Source organism: Ornithorhynchus anatinus, chromosome 1, assembly GCF_004115215.2.
Source record: "Ornithorhynchus anatinus isolate Pmale09 chromosome 1, mOrnAna1.pri.v4, whole genome shotgun sequence".
Taxonomy (NCBI): domain Eukaryota; kingdom Metazoa; phylum Chordata; class Mammalia; order Monotremata; family Ornithorhynchidae; genus Ornithorhynchus; species Ornithorhynchus anatinus.
This window is the reverse complement of record NC_041728.1, coordinates 175,899,657-175,927,061: the sequence shown is the minus strand read 5'-3', so window position 1 is coordinate 175,927,061 and position 27,405 is coordinate 175,899,657. Positions and strand designations below refer to the sequence as shown.

The following is a 27,405-nucleotide window of genomic DNA, read 5'->3' as shown; positions in this document are numbered from 1 at the left end:
GAGGGAGTCAGGATGATGGAGAGGGGAGAAGGAGCAGAGAAAAGGGGGGGGCCCTGTCTGGGAAGGCCTGGCTTACTCAAAAGGGTGCCATACATCTCAGTCATGTCTGTTTCTGATGGAGGTTTTATGATATTTAATTTTATGAGCAATCAGCAGATGTATTCCAGTTGATTACTGTGCAACAGGCATCTTTGGGCCCCAGGGGATTTTATGAGAGAGTGTGGATGGCTCACTGAAAATCACCCAAAGAAACTCAAGTGCCTAGCCCCTTGGCAAAAAGATATGCATACAAATTCCTTCTCAACAAGGGTGGTGAAATAGTAGACACCAAAATTGGCAAAGGCCAGAAACAGGAGCAGCATGGCTTAGTGGAAAGAGCACAGGCTTGGGAGTCAGAGGTCATGGGTTTTAATCCCAGCTCCACCACTTATCAGCTGTGTGACGTTGGACAAGTCACTTTATTTCTCCATGTCTCAGTTAGCTCATCTGTAAAATGGGGATGAAGTTTGTGAGCCCCATGTGGGACAACCTGATTACCTTGTGTCTATTCCAGCCTGCTTAGAGCAGTGCATGGCACATAGTGCTTAATGAATACCATCATTATTATTGTTATTATTGTGTGTCTCTCACTCTAGACTGTAAATTCATTACGGGCAAGGAATATGTTCACTAATTCTGTTATACTGTGCTCTCCCAATTGCTTAGTATAGTGCTCTGCACAAAGTAAGGGTGGTGTAGTAGATAGAGCATGGCCTAGGAGTCAGAAGGACATGGGTTCTAATCTCAGCTCCACCACTTGTCTGTTGTGTGACCTTGGGCAAGACACTTCACTTCTCTGTGCCTCAGTTACCTCATTTGTAAAATGGCAGTTGAGACTGTGAGCTCTGCAGGGGACAGGGACTGTGTCCAAATCAATTTACTTGTACCCACCCCAGCGCTCAGTACAGTGTCTGTTATATAATAAGCGCTTAACAAAAACCATTATTATTATTATTGTTATTATTATTAATATGAATGATTGATTGATTTTATGTTCATGGGCCTAATGTGTTAAGTGTGCAAGACATTCTTTCAGTAACCTTCATTCATAAATACAATTGGAGAATCTTCTCTACCTGAAGGGCAGCTTTTCTATTTTTACATCATTATTACATTGTTTTAAAGCTTAACCGAAAATAATGAAATAATTGGGAAAAATCTTCAACAAAGAGAAAGCCATAGGAGATGCTTGTGATTTGAGTCTCAACCTGATGACTGAAAGTTCCCTGATCCCAGGGCACCATAGCTTCAACCTTTTTAACCTTCCCAAGCTGTACTGATGAATTCATTCATTTGTACTTATCGAGTTTTTCCTGTGTGCTGAACACTGCACTAAATGCCTATTGGTGACCAGATTCACAAAAAACAGTTTTTTATCACACAGCTTCATGCAGACCATTAGCATGATTTCTTTGATGGATTTGGAGATGTCAAGATGGAAATTCAAGGGAGGGTGGTTGTTCTTTCCCTGAAAACACCAGCAGTAGAGAAGCAGCATGGCCTAGTGGATAGAACACAGGCCTGGGAATCAGAAGGACTTGGGTTCTAATTCTGACTCTGCCACTTTGCTGTGTGACTTTGGGCAAGTCACTTCACTTCTCTGGGCCACGGTTACCTCATCTGTAAATTGGGGGTTAAGACCGTGTGCTCCATGTGCGATAGGGACTGTGTCCGACTCGATTTGCTTGTATCTGCCCCAGTGTTTGGAACATTGCTTGACACATAGTAAGCACGTGGCTCAGTGGAAAGAGCATGGGCTTGGGAGTCACAGGTCATGGGTTCGAATTCCGGCTCTGCCACTTGTCAGCTTTGTGACTGTGGGCAAGTCACTTTACTTCTCTGTGCCTCAGTTACCTCATCTGTAAAATAGGGATGAAGACTGTGAGCCCCACGTGGGACATCCTGATTACCCTGTATCTACCCCAGTGCTTGGAACACTTAACAAATACCAACATTATTATTCTTATTATTCAAACTAATTCCTGAAATTGATTAAATAAATGTTGTTGGAAGAATGGACAGGAAAGGAAGGCAAGAAACCTCCAAATGACAATTCTGCCTGTGTCATTCTAAAGTGCCATCAAAGTAAAAATCTCTGCTCCCCCAAGCATTCCAACCTCAAAGCCACAGAGGCTGAATGATTATAATAATAATAATTATAATAATTATGGTATTTGTTAAGCGCTTACTGTGTACCAAGCACTATGCTAAGCAGTGGGGTAAATACCAGGTAATCACATTGTCCCACGTCAGGCTCACAGTCTCAAGTCCCATTTTACAGAACAGGTAACTGAGGCACAGAGATGTTAAGTGACTTACCCAAGGTCACACAGCAGACAGGAGGCAAAACGGGGATTAGAACCCACGACCTCTGACTCCCAAGCCCGTGCCCTTGCCACTAGGTCATGATGCTCCTCTATGGGTTCCACAATCTTCATATACTATTTATCCATATCACTGTTCCATGAAAGCAGGAAATGTGTTTTGTGCTATTTTTCCAAGCACTTAGCACAGGGCCAAGCACTCAGTTGGGGCTCATTCAATCAATCAACCAATCAATTGTAGTTATTGAGCACTTACAATAGGACTACTAGACACATTCTCTGACCTCAAGGGTTTTTAAAATCTAGCAGGGGAGACAGACACTAAAATAAATTACAGGATGGGGAAGCAATTGAGTATAAAGATATGTCCTTAAGAGCTTAAGGGAGGAGGGGTGAAGTGAGTCATAAAAAATGCTCTGATGATAAGTAGAAAGGATGAAAATAGGGTGGGAAGTTGAACCACGGAGAGCTATCTGGAGATGTGACTTTAGTGGGACTTTGAAGATGGAAAAGAGTAGCGGTCTGCCAAATGTGAAATGGAAAGGACATCGCTACTTGAACATCCCGCCAAGACTTCAAATGTAGCATGTCCAAATCAGAACTCCTCATTTAACCTCCCACAGGATTTCCCATAACTGTAGACAACATTATTATGCTCCTTCTCTCACAACCTTGTGGCCTTGCCATTATCCTCAACTCATCTCTCTCACTCAGCCCCCAAATTCAGTCTTCCAAGAAATTCTGGCTGTTCTACCGTCACATCATTGACCTCATTCTTTCCATCGAAACTACTATCACACTAAACCAAGCACTTATGTCCTTCTCTCACTGTCCCGCTTTCTATCTCTTCCCTTCCGTCTGCTGCTCAGACTAATTTTCCAAAATACAACACTTGGTCCACAACTCCCCTCTCCTGAAAAACCTCCAGTGGTTGTCCATCCACCTCGGCAATGAAGAAAAACCTCCTTATCATCAGCTTTAAGGCACTCAGTCAATGCTCTCCAACTCTAGCCTTAGCTTGCTGATTTCCTACAACCTAACATGCACGCTTCACTCCTCTAATCCCAACCTCCTCACTGTACGTCCATTTTGTCCACCTCCCCACCAACCCCTTACCCATGTCCTCCCTCTCATCTGGAATTCCGTCTTCCTTCGTATCTGTCTGACCACCACACGCCTTATCGTTATAGCCCTACTCAAATCACCTCTTCAAGAGCCTTTCCTTGACTAAGGCTTATTTGCCCTAACTTCTGTGTCATTACCCCTATTTGACCTCACCTCTCTTCTACGTTGTCTATGCACCTGGATCTGTTATCCTGAAGGACTTGATTTTCAGCCCACCCGCTCAGCATCAATGAGCTCATCCACCCATAATCACTTCTAATGTATGTCAACTCCTGGAGTTAATAGGTCATGTCTAACAACTCTTGTATGGTACTCTCCCAAGCACTCAGTAGAGTGTTCTTTTCACAATAAATGCTCAATAAATACCATCGATTGATGGATTGAGTTAGAAAATGCCATTTATTGATTCCACTCAAGGTCACTCTACATGTTCCTCACAAATGTGTGGTCAAATCTAGCAGCCGAGCTGGACACCGACCTGCCTGATGACACAATGGAGGTGCAATTTGCTCATCTCCCACTCCCTTTAGAGTTAATGGTTTCCTGGGAAATTTTGTTGTTTGGATTCCTCCAACTAAAAACATTGGTTTACAATCCATCCCCTATCTGGGCTAGAGTTGGGGTCTCCCTGGCAGAATCTGACTGCGGGCAAAGGCAAGCCTTTTATTGGCAAGGTCAAGTGGCTGGGGTGTGGGGGGAGGGGGTGAGTCTGTGTTGAATCACACTTGCTCAGGACCCAGGCTTCCAACTCCTGGAAAGTTGGGGACAAATGGGTAATCTCTGGGGAGACAGGGGCACGATGGGTGTAGACATACAACGGAGGTTTCAGGACCCAACCTAGCCAGGCCTAGTATCCATGTTAAGCTCAAGGGCTCAATACAAGCCATCCTGAGCTCAAGCAATTAGTACAGTGCTCTGCACACAGTAAGACCTCAATGAATATGACTGAATGAATGCCTCTTCTGCCTATCCCACCCCCTTTTGGCTTGTCTTGTCTTCTGCTGTCGAGTCATCTCTGATTCATAGTGACACCATGGACACATCTCTCCCATAATGCCCCACCTCCATCTGCAATTGTCTGGGAATGGAACCATAGAGTTTTCTTGGTACAAATCCAGAAGAGGTTTATCATTCATTCATTCAATCAATAGTATTTATTGAGTACTATGTGCACAGCACTGTACTAAGCACTTGGAACGTACAATTTGGCAACAGATAGAGACAATCCCTGCCAGTGATGGGGTCACAGTCTAATCGGGGGAGACAGACAGCAAACCAAAACAGAACAAAACAAAAACAAGACAATGTATCACAATAAATAGAATCAAGGGGATGTGCATTTTATTAACAGAATAAATAGGGTAATAATATATACAAATGAGGACAGTGCTGAGGGGAGGGAAAGGGGGGGAGGAAGGGATGGAGGGTTGGGTGGGGAGGGGAGGGGGAATAGAGGGGAAGGGGGCTCAGCTGAGGGGAGGGGAAGGGGGAAGGGGGAGGAGCAGAGGGTGGAGGGGGAGCAGAGCGAAAACGGGGGGGCTCAGTCTGAGAAGGCCTCTTGGATGAGGTGAGCTCTCAGTAGGGCTTTGAAGAGGGGAAGAGAGTCCTTCCACGCAGTAAACTTGAGTTTCCACCCTCAATTATCTCTCATGTCACCGCTGCCCAGCACAGTTAAGTTTTAACTTGTAGCAGATTGCCTGCCACTCGCTGACCACTGTCCAAGCTAGCAACGGAATGGATATGTCTCTACTTGACTACCCCCGCCCCCCCTCCCACCCGCCCGGCCCCGAAGATGAGACTAGTAGAGTATCAGAAACTCCAGGTACGACCCTTAGAGGGGTCCTTTTGACTAGGAATGCTGAAATCAAGCCTTAGGCAGGTTGAGCAAGGGAAAAATTGCTTGATAAAGCCACCTTTTATTCATTCATTCATTCATTCAATCATATTTGTTGAGTGCTTACTGTGTGCAGAGCACTGACCTAAGCATTTGGGAGAGTACAATACAACAATAAACAGTCACATTCCCTGCCCCCAACAGGCTTCATCTCTAATCAGTGGTATTTACTGAGCATTTACTGTGTGCAGAGCACATACTAAGTGCTTGGGAGAGAGTGTAATATAACAGAATTGGTAGACATGTTTCCTGCTCACAAAAAACTAAGAGTCTAGAGTCTAAAATGATCAATCTCGGGGTATTCACCTTAACATGACTTGTACTTGCTTGTAGAAGCAGAAAAATCTCATAGTCGTCTTGAACGGCCACCTACAGCATTCAGAAGAGCAAACAATACCAGCGGCTGAGCATAACAATTTAAGTCTGTGGCATAAACACTGGCAGATTCATTGAGGAAGCAAGGTCAAAGGCCCAGAGTAATGCTGAAGACAGGATGGTTATGGAGTAAATTCACTGCGCTGTATTCCAAGGGTCCAGGGTCATTGTGCTACCTTCTCAATTAATCAAGGCTAAGGCTAAGCTTTAACATTTGCTCATTCAGTGCTCCGTTTCCATCCAATCTCCCAAAGAAGATAAATGTTATTGTACACTGGCCTTCACCACATCTTTCAGTAGAATGAACGCCCTCTCATTTTCCTGCCAATCTAGGTCCCATCATCAAAACAAAGGAATCACTGACCAGTGAAAATGCTTACGCAGGTAAAAGGCACAATTTGACTATGAGCCCCAGATATGACCAGGACTATGCTCAACCCAATTATCCTGTATCTACCTCAATGCTTCATACAGTATTTGTCTCATAGTAAGCATTGAACAAATGGCAGTTATTCTAATTTAACCCCTGTCATCATGGTATTTGTGAACAGGTATGCTCTGAGAATTCTCTTACAAACATCTGTGAATGAATGTATGAGTCAACCCGATATGGATTTTAAGATTCGAGTTCTGAAATAAAATAGCATTTATTAGAGTGAGTGAAGGAATTTAATGTTCTTCCTCCAAGTGAGAATGCATGGAAACCATTCAGGACAGATGAGTATCTATGATATTATAAGATCATCAGAGATGAAGATTCCACATTGTGCTTACAAGTCTGATTGGTGTTTACCAACTCTTTCTATTTTGCAGTTCTTCCTTATGTTACCTGAAATCTCTCCTAAGTAGAATTTAAATACATTTGGTCTCACTCTTCCTCATCCTTGATTCTACTCTTTCAGCAGAAAAAAAGTAAACACTTTAATTTGAAAGCTAAGCAGCAGGGCTTAAGTGGAAAGAGCACGGGCTTGGGAATCAGAGGACATGGGTTCTAATCCTGCCTCCGTCACTTATCTGCTGTGTAACCTTGGACCAGTCACTTAACTTCTCTGTGCCTCAGTAACCTCAACTGTAAAATGGGGATGAAAAGTGTGAGCCCATGTCGGACAACCTGTATCTACCCTAGCACTTAGAACAGTGTTTGGCACATAGTAAGCGCTTAACAAATACCATTATGATTATTATTTTGTTATTAAATGCACTTTTTTTTTCAGGGGGGGAAATGGGAGGCTTGTTCAGTTTTGAAAATATGTTAGAGAATGCTGCTGAAAGACAGGCTGTTTGAAGGATTTTCCAAACTCTGGAAATACAGTATGGTGCTTGCAAAGAAAATTCAGTTTTTCCTTACTGACTCTGATTACTAATTGAGTGCTGAATATAATAAACAATGATTAAAGCCAATGCCTACCATTGGAAGCAAAAGTTAAAGTCTCACTATTATCCCTGATCCACTTTTTTGATTAAAAAACCCCCAAAACTGTACTGATAAATACATTTTAATTATTAAACACCCATTTTAAAACAGAATGTCAAGTCAGTGCAGTTCTGGAAAGGGAAATGCACTTTGGCAAAGGGTAAGTACATGTTTCTAGAAGTAAATCTCTGGTCTAGGAAGAAAAAGGAAAATACTTTTCTAAATTCACACCAGGGATGTGAAACCATTTCGATAAGTATCTAAATTGGGAATCTCTGGGACAAATGGATCTGTTCACAGTACCCTAAAATAATTCCCCTAAAAGCAATAAAAAATGTATTAGGAGAATTTGCCGTCATCATTTCCCTCCCTGATTTCCCAATACATAGGTGGCACAAAGCCTGATACAATTTATTTCCCACTATTCCACCCTAATTGTTTTTAGATTCATTTATATATCTTTCATTTTTTCCTCTCTCACTTGAAACATAATGTTTCCTATACATTGCCTCTGACAAGAAAGACTGGAGGACATTTAACAAAGGCAGCAGGGCCCTGGCAGAAAAACTATGCATCTGGAAACCAGGAGAACCCACGTTCTACTCCCAACTCTGCCACAGGCTTGCTGTGTGACCTTGGGTAAGTCATGGAACCTCTCCATGTCCCAGTTTCCTCAACTGTAAAATAAGGATAAAATATTTGGTTCATTCCATCACTTAAACTGGGAGCCCTAAGAGGAACAAAACTTGGCTCCAATCAGACTCTCCTATATCTATCCCAGCAGTTAGCCTGTAGTAAGTGCTTAATCATCATCATTATCGAGGGCTTTCTATAGGGGGAGCACTATACTAAGCGCTTGGGAAAGTACAACAGAACAGAGCCAGTGGACACACTCCCTCCTCACGACAAGCTTACGTTCTAGAGAGATCTCACAGTCTAGAGAGAGCCTATAGTCTATAGAGTCTAAATCTCATAATTCTTAATGAACTTTTGATTGTAGAATGGTTTATTCAAGAGGGCTGATCTATAACTCCCAATCTGGACTGTTTCTCTTTATTGCTGTATAGTACTTTCCCAAGCACTTAGTACAGTGCTCCGCACAATGGAAGAGCTCAATAAATATGATTGAATGAATGAATGAATTTCCTCCAAGAGGTCTTCCCCAATTAAGCCCTCTTTTCCCCAATCCCCTGTGCCTTCTTCATCATCTATGCTCTTGGATCTGCACCCTTTTGATCATTTGATATTCACCCCATTCTCAGCCCCACAGCACTTATGTACAGATCCATAAATTATTTATTTATGTTAATGTCTGACTCTCCATATAGAATGTAAGCACCTTATGGGTAGGGAACATTTCTACCAACTCTGTTGTATTGTACTCTCCTAAGTACTTAGCACCCTCTCAGGATCAGACCTGAAGTGTTTCCTGTACTCTATTAGTCTTGACTAGGGGAGGGAGAGTCAAGCAGAGGCCTACCCATTCCATTCCTAGCTTGGCCAGTGGCTAACGAGTGGAAGGCAATCTGCTACAAGTTAAAAAGACGGGAGAGAGTCGAGGGCAGAGACTCGTTTACTGTGCGGAAGGAGGCAACGGTAAACCATTTCCAGATTTTTACCAAGAAACCTCTGTGAATAAGCTACCAGAATGAATGCAGATGGAAGGGGGGCATTCTGGGAGAGATGTGTCCATGGCGTCACTCTGGGTCAGACACAACTTGACAGCATAAGACAACAACAGAATACTTAGTATAATGCTCTGCATACAGTAACTGCTCAATAAATACCACTAATTTATTGATATATTCTTAGAACGGTTGAGAATGTTCTGAAAGTCCAAGAGGAAGGATGCATGAATCATCTAGCTTGTAAACTCCTTGAGGTCAGGAACCATGCCTATCTACTCTATTATATTCTTCTAGGTACTTTCTAAAGTACCTCAACGCTCAATGCTCCTCAATGCTCCATACACTGTGAGGCACAAGAAATATCACTGACTAACTATGGAGGCTGTCTCTCACTGAAATGAGACACTGAAAAATGAGGTGATACCTATTCCCCAAAGACATTTAGAAATAATATAATCACTTGGTTGTCTAGGATTATTGCAATCAATAATCAAATAAGCAAAGGGCAAGAACCCACAAGGAGAAGTAGCATGACCTATTAGAGCATGGGCCTGGAAGTCAGAAGACCTAGGTTCTAGTCCCGGCTCCACCACTTGCCTGCTGTGTGACCTTGGACAAGTCACTTCAGTTTTCTGTGTCGCAAAATTCCCTCATCTGTGAAATAATGATTAAGACCGTGAGCCACATGTGGGACAGGATCCAATCCAATTATCTTGTATCTACCCCAGTTTGGCATATAGTAGAGAAGCAGTGTGGTTCAGTGTAAAGAGCCTGGGCTTGGGAGTCAGAGGTCATGGGTTCGAAACCCAGCTCTACCACTTTCCAGCTGTGTGACTTTGGGCAAGTCACTTAACTTCTCTGTGCCTCAGTTACCTCATCTGTAAAATGGGGATTAAAACTGTGAGTCCCATATGGGACAATCTGATTACCTTGTATCCCACCAGCACTTAGAACAGTGCTTTGCACATAGTAAGCATTTAACAAATACCATCATTATTATTATATAGTAAGCACTTAACAAAATCTACAATTATTATTATTAAGGTAGCATTGTTGGGCAAATGATATTTTAGTCAAAAACTAAACACTGGTTCTATGCTTCTACAGGTTACTTCTTGCTCACTGGCATCATAAGGTAGAACATCACTCAGGGTTCGCACGGGGACATTTGTTACTTGGTAAAATAGTTTGCACTGGGGTTTTTCAATGTAGTCTACCCAAGATGGTGAAGGTGAAAGTTCCAACTGGGCGATATTTGTCCAGGAAGCCTGCTTTTAGTTCTCCTGTTTTAAGTCAAGACATGCAAGGCAGCAGCTGAGAATTATTGCTTTATTTTGTCTTTGAATTTCTTGTATTCCTAGCACACACACTCCTCTTTCCCTCTTCCAATGCCCTCCACATTCACTGTCCCTGCTCTACCACGTGCTGTTTCCTGGAAGTTTCCAATAAGGAGGACCTAAGCTCACACAGGACAACCACACTGGAAAACTACACGAGATCAAGCCTGTGTAAGCAGAAATCCTAGGGAAAGTTGAAACAGTGGCAGAGGAAACAGCAGTTCCTGCAATGGAGGAGGAGGTGAATTACTAGGAGGAGGAAGTGCTTGTGTGGGTCTCTATGTTTGTGAGAGCTGGGTTTCTCTATCTCCACAATCCACTCCCACCTCCAGTCTGTAAGATCCTCCCTCTAAACTGTAATATCCCTGTGGGTAGGAATCATGTCTACAAACTCTATTATATGGTGTTCACCCAAGTGCTTAGTCCAGTGATCCTTACACAGTTAAGTGTTGAATAAATACCATTGATTGATTAAAAATCCAACCTTGTAGGAGGAGCAGGGTGAGTGTGCCCTTATTTTTGTGTTAATGTGGGTCTCTGTGTTTATGAGAGCTGGGTTCGTTTGCTCACTCCATGGTAGGCCCAGATCTCAGAGCCATATAGGAAGACAATTCTCACTCCAGCTTTTATCTGAAGCTTTAATACAATGCTTGATTGCTACCACGAGCAGGCAACCTCTCTTAGTCATATTGCTCTTGTGGATTCTGTCTTTTGGATGTATACATAGTAACCCTACGAACTGTGCCTTGTTCTCGCCTGTTCTGCCGTTGACCCTGGCCCACATCTTACCTGGCCTGTAATGTTCTCTCTTGTCAAATCTGCCAAACTTGCACACTTACCCTCTTCAAAGCCTTCTGAAAGCTAACCTCCTCCAGGAGCCTTCCTGGACTAAGCCCTCCTTTTCCTCTGCTCCTCCTCCTCTTCCCATCACCCCCACTCACTCCCTCTGCTCTACCCCCCTTCCAACACTTGTATGCATATATGCACATATTTATGATTCTATTTATTTATGTAGTTAGTTATCTATCTTATTAGTGATGTGTATATATCTATAATTCTATTTCTATAGATGCTATTGATGTCTGTTTATTTGTTTTGATGTCTGTCTACCCCTTCTAAGACTGTGAGCCCATTGTGGGCAGGGATTGTCTCTATTTGTTGCTGAATTGTACTTCCCAAGCACTTAGTACAGTGCTCTGCACACAGTACGTGTTCAATAAATACAACTGAATGAAGCACCACCAAAGATCAGTGAATATTATGCTGCTGAGTTAGCGGAGTTTAGTGGGGAAATCAGTGGCAAATTCTGACCTCCCTAGGAAAATATTTGGTTGTCCTTAATGATAATAATAATGATAATGATAGCATTTTTTAAGCGCTTACTATTTGCAAAACACTGTTCTAAGCGCTGAGGGAGTTACAAGAATATTCTGGATCAATGCTTTGGATGCTTTGGGCTTATTGTCAGTTCAGAGTGTTTTCAAATGCTGGGCTGTCATTAGCCTGTGCTGCCAAAGCCCAGCCAGTCAGTCAGTCAGGCAATCAGATTTATTGAGCACTTTAATGAGTGCAGGGAACTGTACTAGGTGCTTGCGAGAGAGGACAATATAACAATAAAACAGGCAAATTCCCTGCCCACAATGAACTTACCATCTAGAGGGGGAGACAGGCATTAATATAAATACATAAAATTACAGATATATACATAAGCATTGTGGGGCTAGAAAGGAGGAAGAATAAATGGAACAAGTCAGGGTGATGCAGAAGGGAGAGGGAGAAGAGGAGAGGAGGGCTTAGTCAGGGAAGTTTCTTGGAGGAGATGTGCCTTCAATAAAGTTTTAAAGGAGGGGATGGTAACTGTCTGTCAGACATGAGGAGGTTAGATGTTCCAGGCCAGAGGTGAGATGTGGGAGAAAGGCTGGAGGTGAGATAGGTAAGATCTAGGAAGAGTGAGAAGGTTAGCATTAGAGGAATGAAGTGTGGCTCAGCGTTCAGAAGTTCCTGGATGACTGACCCAAAGATATTCCATGATGCTCACAACCTGTTGAGTCAGAAGTGTTTCCCGACTTGAATCTTGCTGATAATGGGAAGAAGCAGAATCCTCCAGCAATCCCAAGTCAGTAGCCCCAGATTTCTTCTGGAAGGATGTGATTATGGTGGCATTTTTGAAATCTTTTTGTGCAGGCTCAGTGTTCTATACGTTGTGAAACTGGTAGTACAGACACCTAATCATTAGGGACCCTCAACCTAGCCTTTGACTGTAGGTTTTTACAGGACTTCTGTCAGATAAAGGCTTTCAGCCATTCACCTATGAGCAAAATGGGCACATGAGGCACTTGAACCCGGGACTTCATACATCCTAGAGGAGAATAATAATTATGGCATTTTGTTAAGTGCTTACTGTATTTCAGGCACTGTACTAAGCATTGGAATGGATACAGTCAGATCGGGTTGGAAACAGTGCCTGTCTCATGTAGGGTTCACAGGCTCAATCCCCATTTTACAGATGAAGTAACTGAGGTGTAGAAGTGAAGTGACTTGCTCAAAGTCACACAACAGACAGGTGGCAGAGATAGGATTAGAACCCATGACCTTCTGCCTCCCAGCCCGTGTTCTATCCATTACCTTCAATAATTGTATAAGTTTTTAAGCACACACTATGACAAAGCACTATGACAAAGTAAGCGCTCAATAAATACGATTGAATGACTGACTGACTGAATGAATGAATCTCTTCCAAGAGGCCTTCCCCAAGTAAGCCCTCTTTTCCCCAATTCCCTCTGCCTTCTTCATCATCTATGCTCTTGGATCTGTACCCTTTGGATCATTTGATATTCACCACATTCTCAACCCCACAGCACTTATGTATAGATGCATAAATTATTTATTTATGTTAATGTCTGTATCTCCATATAGACTGTAAGCACCTTATGGATAGGGATCATTTTTACCAACTCTGTTGTACTGTACTCTCCTAAGTACTAAATCCTGGGGTGGATATAAATTAATAGGTTGGACACAATCCCTCATCATTTAAGTGGGGAGGAAGGATAAGAATGAAATCTCCATTATACAGCTAAGGAATAGAGGCACAGAGTAGTTAAATGACTTGCTACAGGTCACATACCAGGTCATACCAGGTCAGTGGCAATACCAAGATTAGAACCCAGGTCTCCTGACTTGCAGGCCCTTATATTTTTCACTAGCCACACCACCTCCCTTCCTGGACCTTGTGAGGTGCAGTCCTGTCTGGAGGCAAGGTGATAACCTAGATGATCTCTAGTGTACTCTTCTGATCTTACTAAGCTTTCCCACTTCTCTAAAATGTTAGGAGAGCAATAATAATGACATTTGTTAAGCGCTTACATGCAAAGCACTGTTCTAAGCACTGGGGAGGATAAAAGATGATCAGGTTGTCCCACATGGGGCTCACAGTCTTTATCCCCATTTTACAGATGGGGTAACTGAGGCAAAGAGAGGTTAAGTGACTTGCCCAAAGTCACACAGCTGACAAGTGGCTGAGCCGGCATTTGAACCCATGACCTCCGACTCCCAAGCCCGTACTCTTTCCACTGAGCCACACTGCTTCTCTATCTTTCTAACCATTAGGAACATTCCAGCAGCTGGTAGGAATAACTTGTATGGATCTTCCAGCTGAAGAGATAGAGCAGCAGCAGAAGCTGCCTTGTAAATAGTTTAATGCATACCAATAAACCAACTATTTGTTGTTATGTAAAATCCACATTTTCCACTTAATGATCAGTGAAATAGTACACGAAATATAGTGCTGGGTCCTTATGACTGCATGTTGTATGCAATTCTCATTACAGAATGCCACAATCTATTTTCTTAAGGCATTTAATTGGAAAGATTAACGTTGAAAGGAAAAAAAAACACCAAATACTTAATTGGTCTATCCTATTTTAAACCAAGAAGAGTAATTGAAAAATAAAAGAACAGATTGGGATTTGAAAAGCCTTAAAATATAAACCTTCTAAAAGTCACCCTCCCTGCTACATTTTTTATGATAGCTATCTTTAGCTAGCTATCAAATGAGGAAGAGGAGAATAAAGCCAGCCAAAATTAAAATGTAGTGGAGAAATCAAGATAAATGCCTCAGACAAACAGAAAACCTTTTAAAAAGTCAAATAGGAAAACCAATTTGCCAAGCAAAAGTTGTGATATTTTGGTCATGTCACCTGAGGCAAAGGTGAAATTTGAGTTATATCAATCATGGTAACTGATATTATAATCTTTAGGGCTGAATAAGGGAGAAATGTAGCTGAGGGGATAGAACAGCAGGAAAGGAATCATATAATAATTATGGTAATTGTTAAGTGCTTACCAAGCAACCAGCACTGTATTAAACAATGGGGTAGACACAAGATAATCAGGTCCCAAATGGGGATCATAATGTAAATAGGAGAGAAAACAGATATTGAATCTCCATTTTGCATATGAGAGAACTGAAGCACAGAGAAGTTAAGTGACTTGCCCCAAGTCACACAACAGGTAAGTGGTGGAGCCGGCACTAGAACCCAGGACCTCCCAGGCCTGTGCCCTTTCCACTAGGCCACGCTGCTTCCCAATATACTCAACTTCTCTTTTTAGGTGCTCTCAGTGAACTCAAGCCAAGTAGAGACTATTTCTTTTTCCAATATCCACTTCCAAAATAATTGGACTTTGAGATTTCAACAGTTTACATTTTAATTAGAGTTTACCCCAGAAGAGAGGAAAACCTCATCAAAAAAAGATGAGTAACTGGCAACTTGTTTTTATGCTTCTCCTAATTTAACATCAGAATGGATATGAATTTGTCTTCACTTCACTCTGAACAAACAACACAGGATATGAACTCTGTCTTCTAGACTCATGGCACTAATAGTGAGAGGGCAATTCTAGAATGGTCACTGAGTTTGAGGTGACATATTCTTGAGCACAATTAAAGTTAATAATAATAATAATAATGTTGGTATTTGTTAAGCGCTTACTATGTGCCGAGCACTGTTCTAAGCGCTGGGGTAGACATAGGGGAATTAGGTTGTCCCACGTGGGGCTCACAGTCTTAATCCCCATTTTACAGATGAGGGAACTGAGGCACAGAGAAGTGAAGTGACTTGCCCACAGTCACACAGCCGACAAGTGGCAGAGCTGGGATTCGAACTCATGAGCCCTGACTCCAAAGCCCATGCTCTTTCCACTGAGCCACGCTGCTTCTCCAAGTTGCACTCTGCTCTGGGCTATATCTCAACAATAGAATTGTAAGTCTCCCAGCATTATGTACATACTTGTAATTTATTTATTTATATTGATGTCTATCTCCCTCTGCCACCCCAGATTGTAAACTAGTTGTGGGTAGGGAATGTGCATGTTTATCTTTGTATTGTACTCTCCCACCCACTTAATACAGTGCTCTGCACACAGTAATGGCTCAATAAATATGATTCAATGAATGAATGAATGAATTTCACCACTGGAAAAAAAAACAAGTGCCAAAAATGTAAAGTAGGGGCCTATATCTCACTAATCTGATGTAAATTATAATCCAGAGTGACACTGAGGACTCCGTAATTCACAGAATCCACAAACTCCGAGAAGCAGCATGGCCTAGAGGCTGGAGCCTGAGCCCGGGAGTCAGAAGGACCTGGGTTCTCTTCCCAGCTTCCTCACTTGTCTGCTCTGTGGTCTTGGGCAAGTCACTCACTTCTTTATGCCTCATTTCCCTGTAAAATGGGGTTGAATAATAATAATGGTATTTAAGTGCTTACTATGTACAAAGCACTGTTCTAAGCGCTGGGGGGGGAATACAAGGTGATCAGGTTGTCCCAAGTGGGGCTCACAGTCTTAATCCCCATTTTACAGATGAGGGAACTGAGGCCCATAGAAGTGAAGTGACTTGTCCCAAGTCACACAGCTGACAAGCGGCAGAGCCAGGATTAGAACCCATTACCTCTGAGTTCCAAGTCGGGGCTCTTTCCACTGAGCCACCCTGCTCCTCTAGACTATGATCCCTGTTTTGGACAGGGACTGCGTCTAACCCAATTATCTTGCATCTACCCCAGTGCTTAGAACAGTTTCCAGCACAGAGTAAATGCGTAACAAATACCGCAAATATCATCATTATTATTATCATTATTACAATCAGGCTTTCACCTGAGCCACTGCATCTTAAGCAAAAATCACTTAGATATCATTTCAAATAATCACAGTTTGAAATAAAGTATCACTTTGAGGACAGCTGTAATCAATTGACTAATCAATGGCTTGTCTTCAATCAATCAATCAATATTTTGGTATTTAGTAAGTGATACTTGGTGCAGAGAAGTGTGTTAAGCTCTTGGGAATGTGTAATACAACTGAGGTGGTAGACATAATCCCTGTCCACAAAGAATTTACCATCTACAGAGGGAGACAGGCATCACAATGAATTACCAATAGGAGAAACAGTTGAACACAAAGGTATGAATGTAAGTGTTGTGGGAATGTTTTGTGTTGAGTAACAAAAAGCATGGTAGTGGATAGAGCACAGGCTTGGGAGTCAGAAGGTCACAGGTTTTAATCACAGCTCTACTGATTGTCTCCTGTGTGACCTAGGCAAGTCACTTCACTATGCCTCAGTTACCTCATCTGTAAAATGGGGATTGAGACTGTGAGCCCCGCATGGGACAGGGACTGTATCCAGCCCAATTTGCTTGTATCCACCCCAGCATTTAGGACAGTGCCTGGCATGTAGTAAGTGCTTAACAAATACCATTATTATTATCCATTTCATAGGCAGCAAGGAGGACAGATAAGGGAAGTGAGGGCTTAGTCAGGGAAGGCTGCTTGGAGGAGCTGTGATTTTAGGAGGGGCTGGGGAAAGTGGTGGTCTGTCGGATATAAAGGGGGTGGAATTTTCAGGTCAGAGAAAGGAGGTGGCCTAGGGGTCTGTGGTGAGATAGATGAGATCAAGGTACCATGAAGACACTGCCACTGGAGGAGCAGGGCTAGGTTGTAGGAAGGAAACAGTAAGGTAAGGTAAGAGGAGGAGAGCTCATTGAATGCCATAAAGCCAATGGAAAGGAGTTTCTACTTGATATGGAGGTGGATGGGCAACGACTGGAGGATTCTGAAGACCTGGGAGGAGATATGATAATAATGGTATTGGTTAAGCACTTACTATATGTCGAGCACTGTTCTAAGCTCTGGGATAGATACAAGGCTTTCAGGTTGTCGCACGAAGGGCTCACAGTCTTAGTCCCCATTTTACAGATGAGGTAACTGGGGCACAGAGAAGTTAAGTGACTTGCACAAAGTCACACAGCTGACGAGTGGCAGAGCCGGGATTAGAATCCGAGGAGAGACAGAGGCAGAGAGAGCAGCGAGAAGGCTGATGAAGAGCACGGACTTGGGAATGAGTGGATGGGGGTTCAAATCATGGCTCTGCCACTCGTCTGCTGTGTCACCTTGGGCAAGTTGCTCAACTTCTCTGTGCCTCAGTTACCTCATCTGTAAAATGGGGATTAAGACTGCGAGCCTCACATAGGACAAGCTGATTACCTTTTATCTATCCCAGTGCTTAGAACACTGCTTGGCACATAGGAATTGCTTATCAAGTACCATAAGTATTATTATTATTATTAGAGCAGAATATTAGTGCTTGGATCAGGGTTGTAGCAGTTTGGATAGGAAGGAAAGGGCAGATTCTTGAGCTGTTGATCCATCCATCCATCCATCCATCCATCCATCCATCCATCCATCCATCCATCCATCCATCCACCCACCCATCCATCCATCCATCCATCCATCCAATATTATTTACTGACGACCTGAGTGCTACTCACACTATGCTGAAGCTGCTCTTCTTTCCACAGTTAAGACTTCTGACTGCAGCACTACCTTTCGTTTAGTGGATGGTTCAACAAAAATCCTGAAAATAAATTCCTAATTTTGGCAGCGAAAACCACAAAAGCTAACGAGGCAGATACCCTAGCCTCGACAAGCTGGTCTCTGTGGCTACCAGCCAGCATCAGTATTACATGTTTCTCTTCGGGCCTGGAACTCCCTTTCCCTAATATCCGGGGAGCAGCATAGTCTAATGGAAAGACCACAGGACCTGGAGTCAGAGGACGTAGGTTCTAATCCCAGCTCTGCCACTAACCTGTTGTGTGACCTTGGGCAAGTCACTTAACTTCTTTGTGCTTCAGTCATCCCATTTGTAAAATGTTCAATATCTGTTTTCCTTCCTACTTAGATTGTGAATCCTGTGCTTGATCTGATTGTCTTGTATCTTACCCAGCACTCAAACAGTACTTGCCACAGAATAACATTAATAATAGTATTTGTTAAATGCTCACTACGTGCCAGGCACTGTACTAAGCACTGGGAGAAATACAAGCAAATCGTGTTGGACACAGTCCCTGTATCACACTGGGCTCAAAGCCTTAATCCCCATTTTACAGATGAGGTAAGTGGGGCAGAGAGAAGCAAAGTGACTTGCCCAGGGTCACTCAGCAGACAAGTGGCAGAGCCGGGATTAGAACCCATGACCTTCTGACTCACAGGCCCATGCTCTAGCCACTACGCCATTCTGCTTCCCTTTGTAAGTGCTTAACAAATTCCCCAATAATATCCAATAGCCACTAATCTCCCCACCTTGAAAACTTTCTTAAAATCATGTCTCTTCCAATAGGAATTCCCAGAGTAAGCCCTATGTTCCCACTATCTGCCCTCCTATGTGAACTGCACAGTTTTCTGTGTATTCCTTAAGCATACTGATACTCACCCCAGCACCACATTTTTTTAACTCATATTTACTCATGAAAATATCTTTCCACTCTATCAATTGCCCTAACACTAATTTATTTTAATGTCCGACTCCCCCTGTAGACTGTAAGTTCCTTGGGAGAAGAGATCGGGTATACCAAGTCTGTTGTATTTCTTTTTTTATGGTGTTTGTGAAGCACATATCCAGTGCCAGGTACTGTAGTAAGTGATGGGGTAGATATAAGATAATCAGGGTGGATCAGTCCATGTCCCACATGGGGCTCAGAGACTTCATCCCCATTTCACAGGTGAGGTAACCGAGGTACAGTACACTATGGTCTCTTTATGCTTTTTAAGTACAATTCTTGTGGCCCTTCACAAAGTACGTGCACTTTTCAAGGGCTACACACCCGAATGCCAGCTTATTTGTTGTCCTCACTGTCCAACAAGAACACAAATGACACAACCTGTGCCTCTGCCTGAAAAACAGCTTAATTATGTGAGACTTCCTATCAGGCTGAGCCAATTTCTAAAAGGTGGAGGAAGACAACCACAAGTGTATTTGAGCTAGGAAAGAAGCCAGTTACTTTGTCTATGCCACTTCCTCTCTCTCCTCCCCACAAAATCCAGAGACTGTTCGTCCACTCCCTGGCAGGCCTCCAGTCATTTGGTGAGAGAGTTATTTCTGGAAAAAGTGCTAGACACATCTAGGCTGAATGACTTCTGGGTCACGCCGGGTAGTGGTAAGAGCACAGCAACTGAGACTCACTGGACTTGGGTTCTAATCGTACTTCGGCCACTTGAGAAGCAATGATTTCTAATGGAAAGAGCACATGCCTGGGTTCTACTACTGGCTCTGCCCCTTGTCCACGGTGTCACCTTGGGCAAGTCACTTCACTTCTCTGTGCCTCAGTTACCACATCTATAAAATGGGAATTAAGACGGTGAACCCCACGTGGGACAAGCTGATGACCCTGTATCTACCCCAATGCTTAGAACAGTGCTTCGCACATAGTAAGCGCTTAACAAATACCATCATTATTATTATTATCATTATTCAACTGTTACCTCAGCTGTAAATTGAGTATTACAACTTAAGTCCCATGAGAGACAAGGACTGTGTCTAACCTGATTAGCTTGTATCTACCCCAGACCTTAGCATAGTGCCTGGCCCATAGTAAGTATTTAATAAATATCATTAAAAAAAAATCACTCAACCTCTCCCTGCTTCAGTTCCTCAACCATAAATGGGTAATTAAGTACAGACTCCCTTCCCCATAAACTGTGAGCTCCTCAAGAGACAGGGACATTGTCTGATCTGATTGTGTTTTATTTACCCCAGTGCCTAACCCAGGCTTTAGCATATAATAAGCACTTAAAAATATGATAATTTTACAGCATTGTGTATAATGCCAGTACAGGGCAAAAACAGTACAGTGCTCAACACAGTCCTGTATAGTGTTCAAACACAGTGCAGTCTACAATTAGTGCTCAATTCATACTATTGTTTGAATACATCTGTGTAAAGTATTGGCACCAGGATTCATTCCTTTATCTGTATTTTGTCCTCAATTCTCTGGGACTTCATTTGAAATGGGAGATTCCACTGCAGACACATTACTGATCTAGGAGTTTGGGAGAGTAAATCTCCCCCGTTTAGACTGTGAGCCAATCATTGGGCAGGGATTGTCTCTATCTGTCACCGAATTGTACATTTCAAGCACTTAGTACAGTGCTCTGCACACAGTAAGTGCTCAATAAATATGACTGAATGAAGGAAGTAAAAGGAAAGGTCCTTGATTTCTAGAAATTTACCTCTCCCTGAACATCCTCTCCATTCCTCTCTCTCACTCCATTCTGTGTCGCCTTGACTTGCTACCTTTATTCATCCTCCCTCCAGCCCCTTAGCACTTATGTACATGTCTGTAATTTTATTTATTGATACTAATATCTGTCTCCCCATCTAGATTGCAAGTTCCTTGTGTGCAGGGAATCTGTTATATTGTTATATGGTACTCTCCCAAGCAGTTAGTATAGTGCTCTGTTCACAGTAAGTGCTCATAAATTCATTCAATCATATTTATTGAGTGCTCACTGTGTGCAGAGCACTGTACTTGACTGACCTCTCAGACTGCTTCCCTACTTCCGACCCAGACCGGAAGATTGGCCCCCACCAGCTAACTAGATGGACTCATGTTTTCTGCCAAAATAGTAATAATACTAATAATAATGGTAATAATAATAATGACTATAACAATAATAATACTTGTTTTGCACCCACTGTATTCCAGGGACCGTACTAATCACTGGGGTAGATGAAAGAAAATCAAATTGGATACAGTCCATGTCCCACATGGGGCTAACAATCTTAATCTCCATTTTACAGATGAGGTAACAGAGACAAGAAGTTCAGTGACCTGCCTAAGGTCACACAGCAGGCAACAGGCAGAGATTAAAACCCAGATTCTTCTAACCTCATCTCGTGCTCTATCCAGTAGACCAAGCTGCTTCTCTTGCCTTGCTTTACATGTTTTGTTTTTGTTAAAAAAAACCCTTTTATGTACCCCACTTCTCTCCTTGATTTTTGTGGACGATATAAGGTTGAGTGAATATATATATATATAGTTTTTCTAAAGATAAACTGCCCTTTTCAACTGACTCTACTGAAAATAATACTATCACTTGGGAGAACTGAAGTTTATTAAAATTGATGTATTCAAAGCCTTCACCAAATTTCCTTCTTAAATTATGCCTTACATACTGAAACTCTGGAGGGCGGTCACCTTTATCTGTTTGCTCCAAGATAGAACCTGCATATCTTCACGTCAAAGTAACTAAGTTGCATTAAACTATCCCTTGCTTCAAAAGCTTTCTTCCAGAAAACAGCTTGCTGCCCAGGAAAGTTTTCCCTAAACTCTTACAACTTGTGAGTCTAATCTTATATATTGCACATTTTATAATACCCACAGCTATATCATATAACTGCACAGATTTCCCCCTAGATATTTACCTGGAACATTGTAATTCCAACAATTCCATAGAAATGTATATTATTTGCCCTGAATCATTTTCCAAATTAACTCAAAATTGATATATGAGTTTAGAATAGTGAACGGACACCCATAACACTAATTTGCTTAGTTTTCCAGGTGGGTCACATTGCATATTTAAACATCATAATTTCAAGACAATTTGAGATATATTGTGCATCTCTGAGAAGTCCTGCTGGGTTTATTAATTCGGCAGACACAAAATATTCTTGTCCTTAGGGAATCTAAACATGATATTTTCCTTAGAAGGAAGCTAAAATTTGAAGTGAAATGAATTATTGCAGTGACCCTTGAGGTGAATGGTCGGACTTTTCTCTTAAATGTTTATGCTATATGAATGAGAGGTCACCCTATTCACATAATTCTTATGCATAGTGGATGGATATCAAGTTTAATTCTTTTTATTCAAAGAATAATATAAATCTATTAAGAAGCATTTCCTCCATCTGAATAAATATGCTTTTTCTAAGGCAGCAGACTACCCATTGGATATTTGTCTTTCCAATGGATCTTGTCTTGTCCAAGCAATGCAGGTTAATGTTTTTAAAAATATGAATCTTAAAACAGCCTCTTTGGACCTAAAAAATAAAGAGGTAGCTCTGGTAAAGCTTGCTTCTTAATGATAATCAGAGCAGCAAATATTTTTATAGCCATTTCAGCAAGTTAAAAAAAATCTCTCATCCATCTTCTGAATAATAAATCCCTATTACGCTGAAGCTAGCAAAAAGCAGATGCAATTTTTATTCTACGGGGGTATATTTTTGGAATGGCAAACAAGACTCTGTCTCTTCACCATTCCTGGGTTAGCACAAAGAAGACAAAGTAGCATTTGTCAGATAGATTCCAAGAGGATGACTGGATGGAATTAAAATGCAGGAAAGTAAACCAAGATGGAAAGATGTGGAGAGTGGAGTGTTGAAAGGGGAAGGAAAAAAAAAATCAAGCAAGTCTACTCATCCAGAGAATCATCAAAGGGAATTTCAGTAAAAAGTATTTGTCCGTAGGCGAAGGATGAGTGGCGTTAGCTCGCTAAGTCCTACATAAGACACGTACTAAGCATACTTTTGACAAATGCACTAAAGAAAATGAGGTTTTATGCATCGGAGACCTCTTCATAAATCATTTTGATGGAGGCTCAACTTTTTTTTTTTCCTGAGAAGTTTAGCTCTTCTTCAAAAGATAAACCAGAACAAAAACAACTTATTAAATGTGATAGGAAATTAAGCAAACTCTCAGCGACCTATCAAAGCAGTGGCTTCAGTCAGGGTATTCTATCTATGTTTCAGATTTGTGACGAGTGATTCCTTTGATATTACTCATTTCATGTCAAGTCAAGATTTCCTCTTTCACCTACTCGATGGCAATTGTAACAGCAAATGCCCAAATGGTTTAATTTCTCTCAAAGTGCCTTGATTAGAGCAGTTTTGCTTCATATTACCACAGTGTTTATCATACATTATTTTTATCATTTATTTGACAATCAAGGCTTTTGAATTATGGCATTAAACACAACTGTTAACAGGACTGCGGGTTACATTTACTATATATGCATCCTCATTCCTCCCACCTCCTACCTAAAGAATACAGATGAGATTACTGAACAATGAAGTGACTTGCCCAAGATTACAGAGCAAATAAATGACAGATACCCAAAGATTCCAGGTCCTTCTGCTTCTCAGTACTTTCCAAGTGCTTAGTACAGTGCTCTGCACACAGTAAGCACTTGATAAATACAAATGAATAAGTGAATGAATGACAACTGAAAAAGCATTCAGTTATTTATTTGGATTCCACTGCTTGGAAATATTTCAGTGACTGTCTCTCCCAGTCTCTGTGGGCAGGGAACAGGTTCTATCTACCTCTTAGTACAATATGTTGCCCTCAGCGAGTGCTCAATAAATACCAGGCGCTTACAATCTACTACAGGGTAGATAAGAAAATATACAATGGATAGGGGAACCAACAGAATAAAAGATATGGACATATGTGCTGTTGGGGAAGGAGCAGGTGAGGATAGAAGTGCTTAGTGAGTATGGACTCAAGGGTATAGGCAGAAAGGAGAGAGAATAGGGTAAAGGGAGGTAAAGTTAGTCAGGGAAATGCTCTTGGAGGAAATATGATTTTAGAAGGGCTTTGAAGTGGTAAGAGTCATAGCCAGTTGGAATTAAAGTGAGAGGGAGTTCCAGACAGGAAGGGAAAGCATGAACAAAGTATCACTGATGAGAGGTATGAGATCCAGGTGCAGATCTCCACTTGGAATATGAAATATTCCATTTGGAATATTTCAGATCTCCACTGTAGCCTCCATTGTGGCATGTTTGGTGCTCTACACACATAAGCACTCAATAAATATGATTGAATGAATGAATGTTTGGGAGGGTATAATATGTATAATACACTAGAATTGATAGACACATTCCCTGCCCAAAAAGAGCTTATACTAAGGGACACATACATTAATACAAATAAGTATATTATGGATATTTACATAAGTTCTGTAGGGCTGAAGTTAAGGTAAATATCAAATGAATATCCAATATCAAGTTAAGCAGCAGCCTGGCCTAGTGGTCACTGCATGGGTCTGGAAGTCAGAAGGACCGGGGTTCCAATCCTAGCTCCGCCACTTGCCTAAAATGTGACCTTGGGCTAGTCACTTCCCTTCTCTGTGCCTCAGTTACCTCATCTGTAAAATGGGGATTAAGACTGTGAGCCTCATGTGGAACATGGACTGTGTCCAGCTGGATTAGCTTGTATCTTCCCTGGCACTTAGTAAATTCTTAACAAATACCACAAAAAAGGGGTTTGAAAGGTACAGAGCCACATTCATAGAAGACAAGAGCACAGAAGGTTCTGAAGGTGGGGAGCTTGATGATCTGTTTTATATGAAGGAGGAGGGATTTCCAGGCAAAAGGGAGGTCATCAGCCAGGGGTTGGTAGTGACATAGACGAGATTGAGATGCTGTTAGTAGATGAGTGTTTGAGGACCCAAGTGTGAGGGCTGGGTTGTAGTAGGAAATTGGTGAGGTATCATAGGAGGGGCTGAGCAATGGTAATATATTAATGAATGTGTCACCTCAATTTGAATGCCTTGGATTCAAACAGGGCAAATATACGTATATATTTAAGCAGCATGAGAAGCAGCGTGGTTTAGTGGAAAGAGCCCATGCTTGGGAGTCAGAGGTCTGGGTTCTAATCCTGGCCTTGCCACTTATCAGCTGGGTGACTTTGGGCAAGTTATTTAACTTCTCTGTGCCTCAGTTACCTCATCTGTAAAATGGGGATCAAGACTCTGAGCCCCATGTGTGACAACCTGATTACCTTGTATCAACCCCAGTGCTTTGCACATAGTAAGCACTTAACAAATACCTTAATAATAATAATAATAATAATAATAATATATTTGTGTCTATGTCTCCAGTACTCTATGTGGTAAGCTAGAGTGAATCCATCTTGTAACACAGAAGCCATTTTATGAGAAATTGTTCTTTGATCCTGATCAAAGGAGGACTCTGAGGAGGAACTGAACCATCTTGTTATTGGAAAGAAGCAAGACTGCCAGAAGTGTGCAACAGATAGGCTATCTTGAACAAACAGGTCATGGGGTGAGCCCAGGGGAAAGGGTAGCCATCCCTCTTGGCTTTACCCAGTAATGGGCTTGAGGCAAAAGGCAACTGAAGAAGCGAATCAGGACCCGCTGTGACCCTCAGAAACAACTGCTGAGTGGACAAGAAGGCAGAAAGAACCAGACCCCGAGCAATAGCAAAGGCCATCCAAGATGCTTCTGGTACAGCCGCCGAGAATCACTAAGACTTGTAGTGGGATGCAGTGATGCAAGCAGCCAAACTCTTCCAACTCCTCTGACGTGGGACCATCTGCACAAACTTGGGGAAAACTGTTGGATGGGTAGGTGTGTGTGGGTGTGCCTCTACTCTTTTACTTAGTCTGAGAATGGAATAAAACTTCCTGCTGTTTTGAGTGGTGGTTTGATTTCACTTTGAACTTTGACAGAAGGGGGGAGTAGGTCCTCAGTGACGGGCTCATAGACTGAGAGCCTGACCAGATACAGCTCCGTGGTGGAGGCCAATGTGGGAGACCTAATCCTCAGAGACAGAGTCACAGAAGAGGGTGTGTGATGGTAGGGGGAGGTAAATTCTTAGCAGACTGAGAGAGGCCAGGCAGAGAAAGGATCTCAGAGAAGGGCTGGTGATGCTCTATTGAAAACTCCTGTGATGGGTTCTTTAGATTAATGTATTTAATGGACTGTCCCGGAGACTAGTAAACTCAGTGTGGGTAGGGAACATGTCTACCAACTCTTTTATATTGTACCCTCAAAACACTTAGTATAATGCTCTGCACAACAATACGTGCTCAATAAATACCACTGATTGATTGACAGATTGATTGGTGTATGGAAAAGAGAACTGGTCGGGAGTTTAGAAACTCATGGGATAGTCCTAAATCTGCAACTGCTTTGTTTGCTGTGTGACCTAGGGCTGCTCACTTGACCAAGTGCTTTGGAAAGTGCTCCAAGAGCTTAGTACAGTGTTCTGCCCACTGAAAGCACTCAGTAAATACCACTCATTAATTGAAAACTCTATGCCCCGGTGGCCCTGTTCATTAATTTGGGATTACAAAGCCTGCCGTTTCTTAACACACAATGATGTAAGTGAGGATAAAATTGAGATGAGTCACATGCAAGTCCTTTGGGCATAACATTAGAAAAATACCTATAAATTATCATAAATAGTTGTAGAACGCTCTGTACACACTAAGGGTTTAGTAAATCTGGTGATGGAGACCCCCACCAAGAATTATTGATGAAGCTTTCAGTTACAAGATTGGATTTGTGAATTAATTATTGTGAGCATAGTTTATGCCACATCATTCACAATCTGCTAACCTTTTCCTTCTGGGGCTGGTATGTGTTTTCCTCTTCTCCCACTCCCTTCTGTGTCACCCTGACTTGCTCTCTTTGCTCTTCCCCCCTCCCAGCCCCATAGCACCTATGTACATTTCTGTAATTTTATTTATTCATTCATTTGATAGTATTTATTAAGTGCTCACTGTGTGCAGAATGCTCTACTAAGTGCTTGGAAAATACTATAAAACAATAGAGCGAGACAATCCCTGCCCACAATGGGTTCACAGTCTTTTTGCATTGATGTCTGACTCTCCCCATCCTCTAGACTGTAAGCTCATTGTGGGCAGGAGATATCACTGGTTTTTGTTATGTTGTACTTTCCCGAGCATTCAGTACAGTGCCCTACTCAAAGTAAGTGCTCAGTAAATATGATTGAGTGAATATATGAATGTATATGTGGTAGGGATGAAACACATGACTAAAGGCAGTCCGAGATTTTAGACGTGAGGATCTTTTTCTGGCCAAAGTCACCAGAGCATTATCAACGTCATCTTGCTGTCCCAGTGGTGCGGCAGGTAGTTGCCATGGTAACTGCTCGAACTTTCACCGCCTC

The 27,405-nt window shown here is 42.1% G+C and overlaps 1 protein-coding gene and 1 non-coding gene across 2 annotated transcripts in view; one reads left to right on the top strand and one right to left on the bottom strand.

The window, feature by feature from the left end:
- The window catches only part of CNTNAP5 (contactin associated protein family member 5), a 746,584-nt gene that overhangs the window by 515,692 nt on the left and 203,487 nt on the right, over window positions 1-27,405 (bottom strand). The window lies entirely within an intron of this gene.
- On the top strand, window positions 8,571-8,708 carry LOC114817782. The gene has a single exon (XR_003765638.1). It is a non-coding gene; the product is annotated as a small nucleolar RNA SNORA7 (small nucleolar RNA).